This window comes from Pongo pygmaeus, chromosome 5, assembly GCF_028885625.2.
Source record: "Pongo pygmaeus isolate AG05252 chromosome 5, NHGRI_mPonPyg2-v2.0_pri, whole genome shotgun sequence".
NCBI classification, from domain to species: Eukaryota; Metazoa; Chordata; class Mammalia; order Primates; family Hominidae; genus Pongo; species Pongo pygmaeus.
Window position 1 is genome coordinate 5,723,350 of NC_072378.2, and position 19,812 is coordinate 5,743,161.

Sequence of the window (19,812 nt, forward strand, 5' to 3'; positions counted from 1 at the left end):
TGACTGACAAATTGATGGCGGAGCACCCCGCCGCTCACTCAGGAAGAGGCTGCCTCCAGGTGGGGAGCTTGTAAGTTTCCCTCTCAGGGCTGCAGCTGTGGCTTGGGAGGTGTCCTGTCTTTTTGGTGGCCTCATGAGGGCTGTATGAGTCCTGATAAATGGCATAGGATGGGGAGTCCCCTTAATGGGAGACAGTACAGGTCTCCTGTCCGTGGGGCTATTCCAGGCTAAAAATAGATTCTACCAGTGCAGAATGATTATGCTGGCTCTACTGTGCTTTCTAAGTCACCAAAGGGACTCACAAGCATGTGTGAGTAGAACTGGGAGGATGCCAGAAGAGGGATGAAATAAAAATTGTGTATGTATATGTTTCTTTTTGTGGAATTCTACCTGGAGCCATAGGAATGTGACTTACCACTCATGAGAAAGGCTGTGCCCAGAGCCAAGGAGGAGCTGTGGGGATGTTTCTCCCAATTCATCCGTTCTCCCCATTTAGACTTCATCCTTAGGACGGACCTTCAGGCACCCAGGCCACCTACTGACCTCTCTGGCATGGGTGGGAACCGGGAGCTCGTTGGTAAGCACGAGGCTTCAGGACTACTGAGCTAATACCGCTTCCTCTGTGGCACGCACCGCGCTTTGTCTTTTGGGTCATCATCTCATCACCTCTGCACAGGAAGATTATCTCCCCCACTTTGTGATGAGGAAACGGAGGCTCCAGAAGGTAAGTCATTGCCCAGGCCACACTGCTCCTCAGAGGCAGAGCTGAGATCAGAACTCACTTCTATCTGACCCCAAAGCCTGTGCCAAACGCCTTGCTCGCTGGCCTCTTGCAGGGAAGGGCAGTGTCCCATTGCAGCCAGGCCCTAGCACAATACCAGGCTCTGCAGGCCCTGCATCACTTTCCCAAGGCCCAAAGGGGGCACACCACAAAATGCTGGGGGTGTAGGAAGAAGATATCAGAAATTCTAGTTATGATTTCCTCTTATCCTAGTAAAATACCAACTTTTATGTCTGCATTGTGATGCATTTATTAGCTCAGTAGCACATTTATAGAATTTATAAATCAATAAACCTTCACATTGTGGAATACATGCTCAAGTTTATTTTACTGATATTGGAAGTGAGAAAAAAGACTAGAGTCTCATGTTCAAGATAGACTAGAGTCTCATGTTCAGGGACCACCCCAGGGCTCCTCAGGGGCCAGAAAGGATGGCTTGCCGAGGGTGGCCTCCATCTTCACCTGCAGCATTATTTGTTCCCTGGGATCCTTCCAGGCCCGCTCAACTCTGATCTCAGTCCCCTGTGCATTTCTGTAGGAAGCTCACTTTTACTAGACCTGAGAGTGCAGGAAAGCCCTGTACCCTTGGGAGGCTGGCTGTGTGCTCTGCTGCTGTTTGCTCTCTATGGGGGCTCTCCAGTGGTCCAGTGAATGTTACAGGAGCATAGGGAGGACGAGGGGAATGGGGAAGGGGGAGTGAAGGACACACACTTAGACCCCACCGGCCACCTACAGAAGGCCTGAGGGGACAGCCCTTTCTGAAGTGATGCCTTCCTCTGTTGGGAAGCCAGGAGCCTCCCCTGGTGGGACCCATGAGGCCCTGAGGGTGGGGCAAGGTATGTGGGATGGGCACAGAGCCCCTTCAGTTTCCTTCTCAGGCCAGAATCATAACTGTCCATGCATTCCTTAAAAGCAGAGAGGGACCCTCTCCTTCGCCATCCATCAACAGCCTTCAGAGTCTAATTACATGCATAGAGCTTCAGTTCCCTTCTCTGTAAAATGGGGCTAATACTAATAAGACCTCTTCAGAGCAGTGTGGGAAGTCAATGAAACTCCATCTCTAAAGTCACCCAGCAGATCATAGGATCTTGAAGTAAGCACAGTGTTTGGCATACAGAAGGCGCTCATCAATGCTGGTTCCTTTCACTCTCTGCCACTTGCTGCCTATGCGTGACGTAACATCCCAATGCCTCAGTTTCTTCATTTTCTAATGAAAGATGCTGCCTGTCCTCAACTTCAGATGAGATCAGACACGTTCAGGATGGTATGGCCATAGACCCCAACTTCAAAACAACAGGCACATCCATTCAACTCAGGTAGCACCCACCAACTGTGCCATGGGCTTAAGAGGCAGGAAGAGCATGGTGTGAGCCCACGGCTTCGGCTCCTGTTGCTCACTCTCTGCACATCCTTGTGCAGTTCTCTGGGGTCACTTGCTGGCCTTTTTGAGTCTCAGTTTTCTTATTTGTAAGCTGGAGATAGTCATATCTCATTAGATTTTTAGGAGGACTAAATGGAACAATAAATATAAAATGCTTAGCACAAAACTTAGTCTATGGTCAGTTCTCAACAAATGTTAGTCACTGATAATAGTAGAACCACCTGGAAATGACAGTCATTTCCAGGCCCTCATGAGGATTCTCATTTACTAGTCACACTAGCCCTGCAAAACGGACACTATTGCTTCCTTTATACTGATGAGGAAACTGAGGCTCAGAGAAGCTAAGTAACTTCTTCAAAGTTGCCCAGGCTGGGCGCGGTGCCTCATGCCTGTAATCCCAGCACTTTGGGAGGCCAAGGCAGGCAGATTACTTGAGGGGAGGAGTTTGAGAACAGCCTGGCCAACGTGACAAAACCCCGTCTCTACCAAAAATATAAAAATTAGCCGGGCGTGGTGGCACGTGCCTATAGTCCCAGCTACTCAGGAGGCTGAGGCAGGAGAATTGCTTGAACCGGGGAGGCAGGTGTTGAGCATGCCACTGCACTCCAGCCTGGGCAATAGAGCAAGACTCTGTCTCAAAAAAAAAAAAAAAAGTTGCCCAGTGACAGAGCCAAGTCTTGCTTTCCAAGCCTGGGCTCGCTCTCCTGCACTGACTACCTGGCCCCATGCTGCCCAGCCCTGGGCTGGCTGCAGGAGGCTGCTGCATTACCCACCTCAAACCACACAAGCACTGGCAGTAACAAGAGGCCATAGAGAACCTAGAGTTCTCCAGTGGGTGTTGTTCTCTGGCTGCCGTGGGCTGCCAGGGATCCCTTAGATCGTGGACTCCACAGTTCTTTCTTGCCACCTCCAGAAGTGAGGCTGCAGCCCCATGAACCAGGCAGTAGGAAGGGAGGAAGTCTCGCTTCTTGCCAGACATATTGTTTAACTGCAACAGTCAGTTCTCCAAAAACTCTGCCAGAAGTCCACCCCAGAAACTCAAGGGAGGAAACTGACTGCCTTCTTGGGGTTTTCTTAACTGAGCTTTGTTTTTCTGCTCTGCAGGAAAGATGCAACCTGGGCCAGAGGCCCCTGGAGGCTGTGCCTGACCCCAGACAGATCAGACAAACCCGAGCAGCCATTAGCAGCTGCATGGACTACTTTGCATTGTGGGGCTGCTCCTGGGGTGAAAGATGTCTTTGTGTGTGTATGGGATTCGGGGGCTGGGCTGGCTGACTTGCAAAGGACATGCTGTGGCCCAGCCCTGGGCAGCATCCAGCCTGCTTAGGTGGCCTTCTGTGGGCTTGGCTAAAGACACTGAGGCCTTTCTCTGTTTCACCTCCTTGTGCCAACTTGGCTGTGTGTGAATAAAGGAATCACAAGCACACACCTCTCTGAGTTCACACTTGTGTAAAGTTGGACTGAAGAGCTTAGTGAATCAAAGTTCAAGAAGGGTGACTTGGCCGGACATGGTGGCTCACTCCTGTAATCCCAACACTTTGGGAGGCTGAGGGGGAGCAGATCACTTGAACCCAGGAGTTCAAGATCAGCTTGGGCAACACAGAAAGACCCTGTCTCTACGAAAAAATTTAAAAATTAGCTAGGTGTGGTGAGGTGTGCCTGTATTCCCAGCTACTCTGGAGGCTGAGGTGGGAGGATTGCTTGAGCCTGGGAGGTTGAGGCTGCAGTGAGCTGCGATCATGCCATTGCACTCCAGCTTGAGTGACAGAGCAGGACCCCATCTCTTAAATTTAAAAAAAGGAAGAGAAAGGAGAAGGAGGAGGAGCAGGAGAAGGAGAAGGAGGAGGAGGAGAAGGAGAAGGAGAGGAAGAAGAGGAAGAGGAAGAAGAGGAAGAAGAAAAAGGAGGAGGAGGAAGAAGAGGGGGGAGGGGGAGGAGGAGAAGGAGAAGGAGAGGAAGAAGAGGAAGAGGAAGAAGAGGAAGAAGAAAAAGGAGGAGGAGGAAGAAGAGGGGGGAGGGGGAGGAGGAGAAGGAGAAGGGAGGAGATGGAGAAGCAGGGCACCTCAGAAGCCCTCGATAAAAACAGGGAGGAAGAGAACAAAAACATCAAAGCTGCTGAGTCTGGTGTCAAGAGCAGGGGCCTTAAAAGCTGTGTGACTTTGTCCTTTGAGTTAACCTCTCCGATCCTCAACTTCTTGTTTGTGAAGTGGGAATAAGATTTTTTTGTGAGTTTGTTGTGAGACTCATAAGTAACGTACATAAAGCTGTTGGCTCCTGGTCTGTCTTATCATCCGGGGTTAAGCTTCGAAGTGGGCACAGGTGCTGGCAGCTGTGGAATGGGGGGAGGTTGCAGGTGGGTTCCCTGGTCACAGAGAGCTCATCACTGCCAGAGCTCAGGAGCCCCCTCACTGGAGAGGCCTCACTGCCACGGTTCAGAGCTCCCTCACTGGAGAGGGACTTCCTGAGTGTTGCAAGCTACATGGACAGACCATGTGAGATCAAGCGTCCAGGCCCCTGGGCCAAGCAAATCTTGCGCCAAGATTATGTGGCTTTAGGGGACGTTATGGAGCCTCTCTGGGCCTCAGCTCCTCCTCTGTAAACTGGGGACTGTGGTGGTGATAATGGTACCTACGCATACAGAGATCGACAAGTACTGATGAAACAGAGCTAGGGTTGTATGTCTGTCTCACATCAAAGGGCTTTCAAACTGCTCTGATTTTTAATAATAATAATTATTATATCAATATATATTAATATTTAATCATATTATTATGTTAATATATAATAATTATATAGTAATTATATTAATTATTAAAATATAATAATAATAATTATTAACAGCCCTGGGAGAAGGTTATCATGAATTTTTTTTGGAGGGAGGTCAGATGACAGCTCGTCAAGGTGACAGAGTGCTAGAGAAGAGCCTGCCTCGGCTGGGGGTGGTCAGGGCCTAGGCACCTCAGAGAGACACAGGGGAGCCTGGAGGAGGACTGAGACCCCTTCTCTTGCTCAATCAACTTTTTCAAGTCAACAATGACATGTGTGCCAGGCTCTGACCCCTGATCGCAGCTTCCCCTGAGAGGGGCCTCTGTGGGGATGTCTTGCAAGGCCAAGGAGACCTGGAAACACATCCCTTCCACAGGCTACATCCATCCTCAAAAGGAGACCTCGAGGGCCCACCTGCCTCTCCTGCCTGCCCCTGTCCCCAGCCCAGAGAGGTGAGCTGAGCCACCTGCCTGTGCTCCCAAAAAGACACCCCATCTGTCCCAGATTGATTTCCACAGAGTAAGTTACCTGTGGGGCATGTGCTGGCCAGAGGCCAAGTGGGCTCATCTGTCTTCCCAGGGCAGCATTTTAGAATGGGGAGTGGAAATAGTGTCCAGGTTGTAATGAGTTTTTGGAAGAGGGGAGGGGGTGGAGAACAGAGGAGGAGGGGGCCAGGGAGCGGGAGAGAGGACTCACCCGAGGCTTCTTCTCTGCAGCATTTAATGGGAAAATGAGATATTTCCCAGGCAATTGCTTTTAAGTGACTATTGAAATTAATGCCTCGTTCCAGCAGCACATCTTTGTTAGAACATTAGCCTCTCAGAGGGAGCAAGGAAATGAGAAGGGAAGAACAAAAAAAACCTACCTGAAATGAGCCCAGCAGAGAAGGCTGAGGACAGAGGACTTGGGGCCATGGAGTGCTTGTGGGTGAAGTGACTCTGGGATCATGCAACGGGCCTAAGCTCTGAGGAGCCTCGGTGGCCTGGGGAGACTGTCCCGCCTAAGGGCTGCCCTCCTCTGCCACCTGGGGCCGGGGTATGGTTGCTGAGTGACAGGGCGACTTGGGGTCCACTGGACGGGCCCTGCCGTAGGCCCTGCTTGCCCTGTGGGCTCTCTGGCCTTCTGAGGCGGCAGGGAGGCTCTGGGTCCACACGTGGTCTCCTACAGGCTTTGGGACCGCATTCCCAGTTTCTCAATTTCCCCGACATTGGGGGTTCACTGAGATGTTAGGGACCCCTGTAGTGATAATAACTGCTGTGTCTTATGAGCACTCCCTACCTGTCAGGCACAGTCCCGGGAGGAGCAGCCTGGGTTCCTGCTGGGGAGAACCCCTTGAGCCAGCTGTGACCTTCCCAGGTCTTATGGGCGGGGATTTCTCAGAGCTGAGACGCATGCCTTGCTTCACTTGAGGCCTGAAATGACTCCTGCTTGTTCTTCGATTTGGGTGGGGGTGGGGGTTGCATTTTCCTTTTTTTTTTTTTTTGCTTTGCTGCTGTGCATGTATAGAATTGAGCCAAATGGAATAGGTGCTTTAAACTCTGAATGCATTTTGCCATTGCTTTTAAAAAAGCTTGTTCTCATTTAAATTCACAGCATCAGTGAATGAGAGTGTTTATCTCACGATATCCTCACCAACTTTATATATTATGCTTTTCAAATTTGTGCCAATTTTAGAGTGGGAAAATGGTTGTGAATGTGAACTTATAAAAGAAATAATTGTTGGTTGTTGTGAAAAATAAATATTTTTGTTTGTTTCCTAAAAACTAGAGTTGGATCCCTAATACCCAACTTTGTCAAACAACAGCAGGCGGCCAGGTGCGGTGGCTCACGCCTGTAATCCCAGCACTTTGGGAGGCCGAGGCAGGTGGGTCACTTGAGGTCAGGAGTTTGAGACCAGCCTGGCCAACATGGTGAAACCCCATCTCTACTAAAATACAAAAATTAGCCAGGGTTGGTGGCGGGTGCCTGTCATCCCAGCTACTCAGGAGGCTGAGGCAGGAGAATTGCTTGAACCCGGGAGGCAGAGGTTGCAGTGAGCTGAGACCACGCCATTGCACTCCAGCCTGGACAACAGAACAAGGCTCTGTCTTAAAACAAAACAACAACAACAAAAAAACAACAACAGCAGCCACCTCTCCTTGAGCAGCCTTGATTGTCTATTCTCCTGGAAACTATGGTGAGGAAAATCCTCTTGGGATTTGCTGCCATCCTCCCCTCTAGGGCTGGGACACAGGATGAGTACTCCAGGCTGGATTTAATAGAGATGCAATCGGATACCTGCGACATGGACTCCAGCCAGAGGCTAGCACACTCTGTCCTGCCTTGGAAACTCTAGAGCTAGGGTTTGGGCGTGAAGTCAGCACAGTTGACACTGTTGTCAGGGGAGGGGGTTGGTTGGCTGTGATTCTGAGCCACTGGGGCCACTTGGGAAGGTTGGCTTTGCTATGCTGCAGTAGGAACTTCTTGGACACGTAGTCCCCAAGGTCTGGATATTCCCTTGCTGGGCTGCATGCATCCAGGACGAGCTAAACCCTGGTCCCACCTGCTCTGACCATAGCCCTCTCTGGAGCCTCTTCCAAGCCTCAGTGATACTGGGTGGAATTGACTGAGAGATCCTTTTAGGCTTGAGGAAAAGGACAGTCACTGGACAAGCAGAGCTGTGGAAAACAGGGACAAGGCTTGACCAGGCAAAGCCATCGACTCCGGAGAAGGCAGGAGAAGCTTGGATCAGGTGGGGCTCCAGAGGGGCTTGGACTACAAAGTCCCAGAGCTCCCCTGATTCCAGGATTCTGCAAAGAGTGAATCAAGAACAACCTAGAGCAAAGGTCTCTGAATCAAAAAAGCGACAACATCTCAGGCACGGAGGTGAGCATGGAGGGAACAGGCTGTTATGCACCTGTGTGACCTCAGGCATGTCACTTAACCTCTCTGGGCCTAACTTCTTCACCTAGAAAATGATGGCTAGGGCAAACTCTGAGGAATGATTTTATTCTGGGATGTGTGCATGTAGCCAGGTCTATGTGAGCCGTAAAGAGAATTCCTCCCTCTCTGCATCTTCCAAACCTACCAAAGAAGAACCGAGGCTGACAGAATAGAAACGGGGACGCTGAGGAGGTGGGACTGGAGGCGTCCTCATTCCTTTCTTGGTGTGGCCCGAGCTCCCTCTGCCTCCAGACAGGCCACTCCTTGGGCCTCCATTTGCACATCTTATCCCTTTGATGATAGAACATGCCCCACCTGCTCGCAGGTTTGACGAGAGGCAAACATTTGGTTCCATTTATTGGGGGAGCTCAGGGCCACTGCTTCCTAGGTATGATTTCATTCAGTCCACACAAACCGTGAGGTTGACATCATGTTCACCCCCATAACACAGATGAGAAAACCAAGGGTTAGAGGACAGGCAGTGAGGGGCAGGCAAAGCCAGGGCTCAGATCTGTTCTGGCTTCAGAGCCTGGACTCTCTCTCATAAATAGAATATTTTCTTCTAAAAGTCATAGCACTGTCTTTGGGGTGGGGTGGGGGCATGGATTTTCTTGTTGAAAAAGATCTAGAGCTCTCATATGGAAATGGGTCCACAGGGGCAAGGAGCCTGGCCAGGAGTTGGAACACTGATGGATGGACACTTTTGGAAGGTGCTGGGAATTGGCACATTGTCAAAGTCACCAGCCACTGCTCTCACCTGTACATGGTATTGAGTACTGGTCCACGTACCCAGCCAATTACCTCACAAGTCCGCGAGAGTGGGCACATGCCTGGAGAATGAGGATGGGGCGGGGAGGGTGAGGAGGGAAAATTGGGGCACAAGGCAGGGTCCTGCCTGGGGGATTGGATATTGATTGGGAGCTCCCTGGGCAAGTGAGGCAGGTAAGGGCAGATGAGGCAGGTAAGACTAGGTGAGGGCAGGTGAGGACAGATGAGGCTAGGTGAGGCTAGGTGAGGCTAGGTGAGGCTAGGTGAGGACAGGTGAGACAGGTGAGGGCAGATGAAGTTAGGTGAGACTAGGTGGGGGCAGGTGATGGCAATGAGACTGGGTGAGGGCAGCTGAGGGCATATGAGGCGAGGTGAGACTGGGTGAGGGCAGGTGAGGCAGGTGAGGGCAGGTGAGGTCAGATGAGGGCAGGAAGGTAAGGGCCTGGGCTTTACTCGAGATGCAGAAAGACAAGGACAACCCTGAAGAGCAAATGGAGACTTGCTGAGCCTGAGGATACCCAACCACATGCCTTCCCCAGAGTTCCTTTGTTTCCTGCTCCAGCCTCATACGACACTCTTCCCACCTGATCTGCCTCCGCAGGCACAAAGGTGCCATGTGCTTTAGGACTAGCCGGACACTGTGGCTGAAGAGAAACCTGTGCTCTGCCCGGAAGAGAATCTTCACAGTGAAGGGACTAGAAAATAGAGTGAAGATGACAGCTGAGGGGAGCATGTACGTGGGCCCTGCTTGGGGCTCATGGGAAGACAGGAGGGAATTACATGGGATTCCAGCTCCAGAAGGGCATGAGCCAGCGTGTGACCCTGCTCTGACCACTCTGAATACCACAAGTGTCCACAGAGGCTGCACCGTGGCTCCTTACAGATGTGACGCCTGCTGTCACTGCCTCAGTTGTTCCACATGCCAAGCTTCCAGGAGAGACGACAGATTTACTCAGGTTCCAATGATACATTGAGCAAAGCAGGAAGATGAGCTGAACACCACTGCTGCTGTCAGAGATGCCAGGAGAAGCCAGCAATTTCTGCCTCTCCCCCGGAAGGACCTTGGGCGTCCTGATACCTGGTGGTAGTCAGCCACCGACCAGCGCAGCTCTTCAGGACACTACTAGAAAAGTGTCCCCTTGCCTCCCCCCTACTGCTGCCCAAACAGAAGCTGAGTTTCTGCTCTACTTTTCTGCAAATGACCTTCTGCCAGCAACTAGGGTGTTCGATCCTTTAGAATTCATCATCCTTGAAGGGTCCTTTCATAGATCTCTTCAGCCTTCCCTGTGGAAACAGATCAGCAGACCCTCTTGAAACCACAACCTGTAGTCATCCATCCAGGGCTTAGAGGGATTCCTTGATTTCAAAGAAATCTGAAATGTCATGTGTGAGGTGGGGGTTGTTGAATTAGGAAGCCTGGATTCCCTTCATACTTCTACTTACACAGCTGTGTGACCTTGGACAAGTCACTTAACTTCTCTGGGCTTGTTTCCTCATTGATAAATGGACACCAACCAGATGACCTGGAAGGTTCTAGCCAAATAGATACTCTGCAACTCTTGCTGAGATCATGCAGCAGTTTCTCTTCTCCACGCCCAAGGAAGCAGATACTGCAGAAATTTGTCACTGGAGGTTGGCTACACATTGGGGTCTGGGGACTGGGGACCCTGGGCACAATGACTCATGTTCTTCCCACCCTCACCTACAACATGCCAGTTTAGACACCACCTGTGAGGCTGTCCTTACTGATTTCCATGACAACAGCAGAGCACTGGGCACAGGACAAGCTTGCTACCCCTTGGTGTGGGGCTGAGCAGGCCTGGAAGAAACAAGGCTGCTGGGCTAAGCTTGAGGCCAGCCGCTCATTTCACCAAGCTGAGCTGTAATCACATCCCCGGCTAGCACTGTGCCTTCCCCAGAACATGACTGAGCAGCATTATGTCTGCAGTGCTAAGCGGGTGTGATCAATAGATGGAGAGCCGTGACCAGCTGGGCTGTGATGTGGAGCCTGCAATCAGGCTGCCTGGGGGAAATTCAGGAGGCCAGCCATCGTCTTTAACCAGGGCAGCCCCGAGAGTGTCTGCAGGGGCTGCATGCTCTGAACAGATCCTTACAGATGCCGATCAGGGCGGCTTCTGGGCTCCACCTGGCACAGAAAAGCCAGCAAAGCTCCAGGGGCTTCCCTTCTTTCCTGGCAGAGAAAGAGCAGGCAGATTGAGAGTCCAGTGAGGCTGTCTTGAGCTCTGCTGGGATCTAGGGAGAACCAGCACCACCAGCAAGTGAGTCCTGATAGATAGTCTTAGGCTCTAAGATGGAGGAGGGGGCATCGGAGCTACCCATTGGTGGCTGGCCAAAGATAGCCGCAGCCCAGGTGGTTACTTTCAGAAGAAAGGTAGCCACTTATGAACACTAAAATCGCAAGGGAGGCCTTCTCCAGGAAATGCTGGGCAGTATGTGTGCCAGTGGAGGCTGGCTGGCTCCTGGTGCTGACTCATCACTTCCCAGGGATGTGGCCCTTTGGGGAATGCCTCCCAGTTTTCTCCTCAGTAAAATGGGCCTAGGTTACAGAGTGTGTGGGGGTGAACTGAGGTGCTTCCCATGAGCTCCCAGGATGTAATAAATGCTCTCTTTATAAGGGACAGGGAACCTGCCTTAGAGCTTTTTCCATGACTGAGTTAGAGGAGTAAGGAATCCTTCTCTCCAGCCCAGCGCTGTGTTCCTTTGAAGAATCCTTTGGTCAGTTGGGCATTGAGAAAGGGGTAGCTTGGAGATGCAGGAAAATGTAAAATGTTCCCTGTCCTCTGGTTCTCAGTTTGAGTGTGTGGTCATGGAGCAATTAGAAATAACACTCCAAAATGCAGGATCCAATGTCATGCATATACAAATTTTTCCCTAACACGTAACTCAAGTCCCTGTCCTTCCAGGATAGTGAAAATAGTGGGAGGGATAATACCCAATCCATTTGAACACAGGTGCTACATTTCACTCTGGACAGCAAATATGTTTCTAGAAAGTTCCACATGGCATGGGCATTTTGTAAATTGAATTAAATATTTTCTTTAAAAAATGCTTTTTGTTGATCTATAATGCACCTGCCCAAAAGTGCACCAACTGAACATACCTATGTAGCCAGTTTAGATCAAGAAACAGAACATTATCTAAACTCCTACATTTCCTCCAGTCATTTACCCCCTCAGGATAACCACCTTCATGGCTTCTAAGAACATAGGTTAATTTTGCCAGACCTCACTTTGTTTAAAAGGATTCATATAGTTTATACTCTTTTGTGTCTATCTTCTTTGCCTTAACTTTGTGTTTGTAAATTTCATTCATGTTGTTCTATGTAGTTGTAAATTTGTGTTCATTGCTGTAAAATATTCCATTGTGTGAATATGTCACCATTTCTTGATATCCATCCTACTGTTAATTAGCATTCATAGAACTACCAGTTTTATCCTATAACAAATGGTGCTGCTATGCATATCCTAGTACATGTGTTTTGGTGAATGCATATGTGCATTTCTGTTAGGCATATGCCTAAGAGTTCAGTCTTTGAGTCAAGGTTATGTGCATACTCAGTTGTACAGATATTGTCAAATAGATTTCTACAGCAGTTGTACCAATTCAGCGTCTTGACAGCAGTGTGTAGGAGTTCCAGTTGCTCCACATCCTTGACAACACTTACTATTTTCGGTTTTCGGTTTTAACTATTATGGTGGGGGTCTATTGGTATTAGATTATGACTTTAACTTGCATTTTCCTGATGAATAATGAAATGTAGCATATTCTATGTTTATTGGCCATCTAAAAGTTAGATCCCCTAACCTTGTAAAGAAAATGCCTATCCAAATATTTTGTGCATTTTTCTATTTGGATATCAATCTTATTCTTGTTGATTTGTAAGAGTTCTAGGAGGACAATTTCTTTGAAATTGGGGAACTTTTTGTGGTATGAATAACATTTGGGTCTACATTTAGAAATCTGAATACTGGGTGTTCTTAGAAGCAGGTCACGGTATACACACTTACAAATTTCAACAGTGAGGTAAATCTAAGCATGGGGAAAATCAGCCTCAACTGTTCCCAGATACAAAGCTTCCTCTCGAAAGATGAGAAGACTACTGCTTTTTCCTCCAGTTTATTTCATGCTGGTGTGGCAAATGGGGGTGGGCAAGATCATTCCACATGGTGTGTTGGAACAAGGAGGACAGTGAATTAAGTGGCTGGTGGACAATGAGGAAAGAGATAAATGGGTCAACCAGAAAAGGACTTACAGTTCCGCAGTTGGGCTTGTTTCATAACTGGGCACATCAATGTGCTCAACAAGCCTTAGTGGGATGAAATTTCATCTGACAGGGGACTGCTGAGAAATAACAAATGAGTGGCGGGGGACTTACACGTTAGATAAGCAAGTATTTAGAGAATCATTGTTAGCTCAGCTAAGAAAAATGCCTTTGCTTAATTTGGGGACAGTCGTGAAAGCCAAAACATGGAACAGAAGAATCTCTGGAAGCCACCCAGAAGAGTATAGATGCTAGGTGTGAAGCACAAGGACTAGCCCTCAAATCCTAAGTCCACATTTCAGAGAGTGGCCCAGCCACCAGCTGTGTTCTGCTATCTACCCTGCCATATGCAGCCCTTTGGTGCTACTATCAAAGGAATTTCTCCTTTTAATTTCCATTTTACACAATGTCATATAGCAATATAAACATAATTATCCTTAGTGAAATTAAAATGAAACCAAAACATTTTCTTGGCTTTCATTCATTCAATAAACTTAAGCACCTAATATATGCCAGGTATCATGCTAGAAGATAAATAAATAGCACGAGGTCTTCCCCTCAGGGAGCTCACAGTATTGTGGGGAAATGAAGAAGTAAATAGTTAATTTCAAGATAATGTAGTGGCTGTGAGATGGAAGTTTTCAGGGCTTTAACAGGTATGGGGGACCTAACTGGTGGCCGAGGAGGAAGACAGGCAGGGGTTAGAAGTCTTGGGAAAGGCTTCCAGAAAGAGTTAATGCCCTGAAGTCTATTTATTCCTATCATCTGTGAAGGGGATATGTGGGAGAAAAGTTGGGAATTCACAAATCCCACCATGCAACCGAGAAGGAAAAAATTTCCAATTTTCTGTAATTCCTAGGGTCCTCATGACTTATATTAATGAACATTTTTTTTGCCTCCCATTTTGAACATGAATTCAATGAAAGTTAATTAAAATGATGTAAAATGTGACCTTGTGTGCATTAATTACTGTTAGTAAAAATGAGGCTTTTTCCCCTTTTTCTTTTCAATTACTCACATATGGAAACCCAAGAAAACATTTGCCGTCCCTTGACTGAGCACTGTCAGGACATCTTTCTCCTGCTTACAACCATGAGAATAGACAGATGCCCAATGAGGGGAGGAGGGTAAATGCAATAATTTGTTATGCTGGAATTCAGCAGATTCTCTCTAACATGTGGGGTTTAAGATTAGTGGAATCGTGAGTAAGATAAGTGGGAAAGAGGTAATTACAAATCAGAATGGTGGGTATAAGCTAAGAATCTACTTAGAAAGTTGACTGAACCACGAAGAAAGGGGTTGTGGTAGTCAGAAACCCTTTCTCTGCTCTTCTCAAAGAACATGGAACCAAATATCAGTTGAGTAAATTGGAATGCATTGGGCTGCAAATAATAGAAACCCTAATTCATCATAATTGGAACAATTAGATGGTTTGTTATCTTACATAATAAGAAGTCCGGGGGAATGGCTGTTCCAGGGTTGATTAATTCACCAGCTCGCCGGTGTCTTAAAGATCCAGGTTATTTCTATTTTTCTGCTCTGCCATCCCCAGTGTTTTGGCTTATCCTCATAGGCTGCTCTCTTAATGGACCCAAGATGCTTTGGTTTCAGAAACAACACACAGAGCTCAAGTCCAAAGGCAGAAAAGCAAACATTCTTATCTGTGGCTTTTGTTTTGTTTTGCTTTGTTATTGTTGTTGTTGTTTTTCAAGAAAAACCTTTCCAGAAGTCCCATCAGCAGATTTAACTTTTAGCTCCATTGGCCCAAATTGCATCTCCTGCCTAAACCAATTGTTTGGCAGGGGAAATCACTCTGTCCTATCCGACTTCAACTGTGAACTCTCAGTCCTGGGTTAGAGGGCAGCCTAGCCTTCCCTAAAGGACTTGGTAACTTGGAATAAGATGAACAAAATCAGAGATCTATTAACAAGGAAATGGGGGGATGGGAGAGGGGATGGGAGAGGGGATGGCAACTAACACATCCATGTTAAACAAGAGTTCTCTGATATCTTTTCTTGAACTTGAGGGGCACAGCCTTGGGGATTTGGGGGATACCCCCTTGATCATCTCATTTCTTCTCCTTGGTAGCAAGTAGTTGATAGAATCACACCAGAAAAATGAGCAAAATGTGACAAAGAAACAACTTTAATACAGTGAGGATACTGGGGAACAGACCAGCTGTGAGCAGGCAGGGAAGTCTTTAGCAAAATTGTGGAGTGCCCAAAGCTTGGCTTCTGATGTGTGGAGCCTTTCCATTTTGTGTTCTTCCTCCTCACTCCATATCCTACCCAACTAACCCAATATTTTAATATTCTCCTCTTTGCTCCATTAAAGCATCAAACATATTCACACAAGGTTTGCATGACCAAGGAGCACAGGATAGGGATTAAAAAATAGACTTTAAATACCAGCTCTGCCATCTGCTAGCTTTCTGACCATTTTGAGCCTCAAGTTCCTCACCAACAAAGTGGGAATAATGATCCTACCCAGCAGGTTGTTACCACTGTGTATTCACGTTCATCCTATTGGAGCAAAGCAAACTGCTAACAACTTTAAAATCATGATGGCTTAACACAAGTTTGTTTCTCACTAACACAGAGTCTAGTGTCAATGATCCTGATCCGGTGGCTTTCTGGTCACCTGAGGACTCAAGGATACTGCCCTTGCATTTTAAGGTGCCACTGTCTTCAACACAGGATCTTTAAGTTTTTGTTGGAAAGTTGTGGCTGCTTAACTTGGCTTGGAAGCATTTCATTGTTGAGAACTAGGACCCGAGATCCAGAGTGGCAGCTGGAATGAAAAACTTTGCTGTGTGCCCAGGTAGAGATGTGATGAGCATCAAGCTAGTCTCTGCCACAATATTATTTTGGCTGTTGCTTTTATTGTAACTAATACCATGTATTGAAATGGCAGCCATTTTTCAGATGTAACCATGGGCCCTAACAGTTCATTGATGTTCATGGCCATAATTCCAGGAAGCCATTTCTGTGAGCTTATGTACCTTAAATCCCAGTTTGAGGTGTCTAGGGAAGAGAAAATAGTCCATTAAGGATGACAGTAGGGAAGTCTAGCAACTTCTCTCCTCTCCATGATACTTAGCATGGTGTTGGACACAGCAGGTGCTGACTCAGTGACTGTGGGACTTACTCATGGTGGATGCACTACTCTATTTCCTTGGGTCCCTTTCCCATTTTCATGCCCCTTGGCTCCGAGTTTGCTTTTACTCCCAGTATCCAGAACCCATGCTTCTTTGTGAGAGGGCTGCTCTCATGCTTTTGGAGTTTGCTTTGCCTGTGTACAGAGAGAGTGGGGGGTACCTAGAAACATACATCCCTCTGAGATGGCCCTTGACCAATGGAGGGAGGGGCTCTTGGTCTCCAATCCTCCTCTGTGGGAGAAGCCAGGCACCCTGCAAGCATGGGACCTTGCTTGACATTGCACCCTTGCTTGGCTTCCTTCTTACTGTCTTGTATCCTCAGTTCCCTGCAGGGGACACTGCCCAATACATCACTTTCTCACAAATCCTCACATCTGGGATGCTTCTGGGGAACCAGCCTGAGACAGGAGGTAAGCTGAAGAAGCAGAAGTTTGAAGATTCTGGGCCCTGTTTGAAAGGAATAGCTGAGACGGGTCTTTGAGAACATCAGTATTTGCCTCCCACTTCAGTTTTTACATTCACAAATTAAAGATCACACAGGCAGACTTTGGTATGATATGCAGTCCCAGAGCAGTGTGGGGACTCAGAAGACATTTATGGCAGCTCATCAGCCTGCATCCAGTGCTTCAAAGGGTTCTGAGAGATTGGCTCAGCCCACTGCCAGCCAGGTCATCTCAAAACTGAAATGAAAGCAGCAGACAGGATTATATTTATCAACTGAGTGAGACTTGCTTTTCTCAACAGGATATTTGTGTTGTGAATGGGTAGAATCTGAATGGCAGAATATGAATTTCCAGACGTTCTTCTTAGAAGATGCAGTCTGCCACAGGTGAGGTGTTTTCAGCTTTATGCTGACATTAATATAAAGCCATTTCTTACTCTTCTACCTTAATATACGGTCTCTTTGGTTTTAATTAGGTCTGTCCTTGCTTCTGAACTTCTGATTTCCCCCAAAGTTGGAGATAATGTTCAGGAATGACCTTAGAGCAGGTACATACAAGGTACAATGTGGTATGTACAAGGCTGTACCTCAAGCCACTTGAGAGGCTACTTTGGCCTCGGGCCCTATGGTGAACACTGTAAAGTGCTACCTAGATCCCCCTCAATAAGGACTTGCAGTCCCAGTGGTGCAGAGTGCTGCTAGCACACAGAGGTTGCCTGGGCTGCAGAGAGCAGCCTTACTGATGTCACACCCCTGCCCATGGGGCCCAAATCTAATAACTGATCGATGTGGACACATAAAGATCTGGCCATCTCAGACCACCTTAGAACAACTCTGAAGGGCCATTTGATCTCCCAAGCCCTGGACCAAGGCTGTCTTTGACCTTGGCTTAATTTCTGTTTCTGCATACTGCTTCCTCCTCCTTACACAGGTGTTGACCCCTTAATCGGCATTCTGCACAAAAAACTCCATCTTATGGTCTGCTTTCAAGGGAACCCAACCTGTAATAGTCACATTTCCCTCCCTCGCCAGCCAGACTTTCCCTGAAGACATCAGGGAGGAATAAATAGAGTGGTCCTTCAGTGCTGGATGCAGCTTGGTTCTTGCTTTCAAGCCCTCTGGGTGTCTGGTAAGGATAGGAAGAAGAGAAAGACTTAAGGGTGCAGTTTGAGGATTGTATGATGGCAGGGCTACCTCATTTTGATGCAGGAAGAAGGGTAAAGAGGCCTTCGCAGTCTCTGCAGGGGGTCCTGCATTATAATCCCTGAACATCTTTAACCGTGGCAGTTCTGTGTTCATTCCAGATGTCATCCCTGAGGGCTCCCTCTCCCTCCTGCTCATACTCAGATGCAGAAGAGGCCAGCAAGTCCTGCTGACTTTTCATTCAAACTGTATTTTGAATCCATCTACTTTTCTCCTTTCCCTCTGCCTCCACCCTAGCCAAAGCCACGATCAACTCTTACCCTGCTAAAATGTGTCTTACCTCCTTGCAATTCATTTTCCCCACTATAGTCAGAAAGATTTTTGAATATTGATAATTTTCACTCCCAGGAATTTCACTGTTTCTTTTCATAATTGCCAGCTGTTGATCTGTAATGATCTTCTCTCATTTAATATATAGATACCGACCCACATCTCTCCAAAATACTAAGTATACAGATTTTAAGTTTCTGTTCTGATTAGACTATTAGCTTGGTTTCCTCAGTTATCAGCTTTTTCTTTTGTGGAGTTTGGTGATGCTCTTGTATGGAGTTCAGCATCTTCAAATGGTTGATGTATTTAGATTGTGTGTAAAGCTCTGTGCTTTCTGCTTGTTGTTGAAATGCAGCCTGGTTTCCTGCAGGTCTCTTGGGGTGTGTGTGGGAGGTGATGCCTTGGCTTGCATTGTGGGGAAGGCCAGCACAGACCACCAGGCAGGGGCTCACTGTCCCACCTGCGTGTAGAGGCTGCCTCTTCCTCCTGGGTGTCATCAGCCATCCAAAGCTCTGACCTGGTCCTGGCCCCAGTTTTCACACTGACAGGTACTGCTGGATGCAGAAGCATCCCTTCCTGACCTGGAAATCGTTCCTAATAATGCAACCTAAAGGCCATCCCGCATTTTTTTCCTTCATGACACTGATCACAATGAAGAGTTAGTAAATATTTACTCATTTATGGCTGGATTTTCCTACTAAACCAAGCTCTATGAAGGCAGAGATCAAGTCTGTTTGGGCCACCACTGTGTACCCAGTTCTCAGCACTGCACTTGACACACACTTATTTCAAGAAATCATTATTGAATACTGTATTGTTGAGGCTTCCATAACACCTTTCATTTAAAGAAAGGGTTCTTAGCTCAACACAGTTTGAAAACAACCACGAGAGAGGACACCCTTATCAAATCAGGAGCAAAGGGCCTTGTGCTTCTGTGTAGGTTCTGTGGGGAAAGGTACCTGGTGGGGTCTGCTGCACAGGCCCCTTGTCCAGAGGGAGCTGCAGTCCTGCCGCTATCCTGGGCTGACTCGGGAGCCTGACTTCACCTTCCCGAGAGCAGGGAGCTCATTTTCCTCTGGACTCACAGGCTGCTGCCAGCAGAGAGAGGAGGAGCCTGCAGAAACTGCTGCAGGGCCATTATGGGGCATTCGAGGGGAAGACTACATTAGCTGCTGGGTCCTGGGGGGCTCAGCAGGCAGGAGGTGGAAGGAAGGAGGAAGGGAGGGCTTCAGCCTGCACCACTTTTGAGCTATCCTGGGGTGCCAGCACCCCCACCCTCCCATCAGTACCACTGCCATCTGCACCCACCTGCCCATTGCTCTTCACTGTGGTAGCTGCTGCAGTTGGTAAGGGACCTTCCAGAAAAGAGAATGCTCACGCCACTTGAGGAGGAGGGGGCTGTAGAGATCACAGCTTCTCCCCGCGCCTCATTTTATAGCTAAGGGAGCTGGCCCAAGGTCACACAGGCAGTAATAAGTGGGGCTAGGGCCAGGATGCAAAGTTAGTGATCCCCAGGGCACTGGGACTGCAGCAAACTGCCCTCTCCTTCTCTCTTTTCCTCCTGCCTCATCCCGTTCACCTTGTCTGCTCCATCTTGTTCCCAGCCTCTTACCACTTCAGCCCTGTGCCATCACTGCAAAGACACTGTCACACCACTGACACCCCAGGCTCCTGGGCCACCACTATGCATCTTGCCTACCCCTGCTTGGGGCTGAGGGGCTTGCTGGCCTCTGACCAAAGCTCTCTCTATGGTTTCAAGCAGAATCGGGGAGCTGCAGTATTAATACCAGGGAGGGCCTGCACCAGCCCAGGATTCCTGAGCTTCTCCAGAAGCACTGGGG

At 48.2% G+C, this 19,812-nt stretch overlaps 1 long non-coding RNA gene across 1 annotated transcript in view; it reads left to right on the plus strand.

The window, feature by feature from the left end:
- Positions 1-3,266: 3,266 nt before the first annotated feature.
- Positions 3,267-19,812, plus strand: part of LOC129037886 (uncharacterized) — a 47,435-nt gene continuing 30,889 nt past the window's right edge. The window contains exons 1-2 of the long non-coding RNA XR_008503011.2: positions 3,267-3,387; positions 16,801-16,885. This is a non-coding gene — a long non-coding RNA (uncharacterized LOC129037886). The remainder of the gene's footprint in view (positions 3,388-16,800; positions 16,886-19,812) is intronic.